This window comes from Orycteropus afer, unplaced genomic scaffold (genome assembly GCF_000298275.1).
Source record: "Orycteropus afer afer isolate SDZICR_OR568_19922 unplaced genomic scaffold, OryAfe1.0 scaffold00064, whole genome shotgun sequence".
NCBI classification, from domain to species: Eukaryota; Metazoa; Chordata; class Mammalia; order Tubulidentata; family Orycteropodidae; genus Orycteropus; species Orycteropus afer.
In genome coordinates this window covers 10,012,278-10,013,047 of record NW_006921651.1, presented here as the reverse complement: position 1 = coordinate 10,013,047, position 770 = coordinate 10,012,278, and positions in this window count along the sequence as shown.

Sequence of the window (770 nt, the reverse complement as noted above, 5' to 3'; positions counted from 1 at the left end):
CATGATGGATGCTGTGATAGACGCTGATTGAGTCCCCACCTCTGCTGGGAATTCTGCCTTGTGGCTGCTGCACCTTCTTCGGGTCACTGGATCACCTCTGCCTTCTCACTGATCAATCTGACCCCCTGCTCTCTCCCGCTCCTGAGAATGGCTTGCCTCACTTTCCTCACCTGAAAAATGCAGACTGTGTGCAGCAGGAGATGGGGGCTTATGGGGAAAGGCTTTTAAGGTCAATCCAGTTCTGATACTCAAGGACACTCAGGAAGCCCAGCGAGGGCAAAGGCATCATACTAAGTACCTGTGTGTGGGGTGTATAAAATAGTTAAGACATAGTGCCCCTCCTCAAGAAGTCTGCAGTTGAATAGGAGATCTGACACAGCACTAAAAACATCTCTGATGATGCCAGATAGAGGTAAGTGAGCTACAGAGTCACCAGAGGTCACCAGAATTCCAAGGAAATGAGAGATTCCTTCTGGAGGCAGAGGGGGTTGGTGAAGGGAATAAAGAATTCCCTAGTTCCTTCCCAAGGCTGGTGGCACAGATGACCTTGGCTTCCTGCCTGTTGTTGTTGTTAGGTTCTGTCAGTCGTTTCCGACTCATAGCAACCCCATGCACAGCAGAACAAAGCACTGCCTGATCCCGCTCCAGCTCCACGATCCCTGCTATACTTGAGCCCATCATCGCAGCCACTGTGTCAATCCATCTCATTGAAGGCCTCCCCCTCTTTCGTCGACCCTCCACCCTACCAAGCATGACATCCTTCTCCAAGG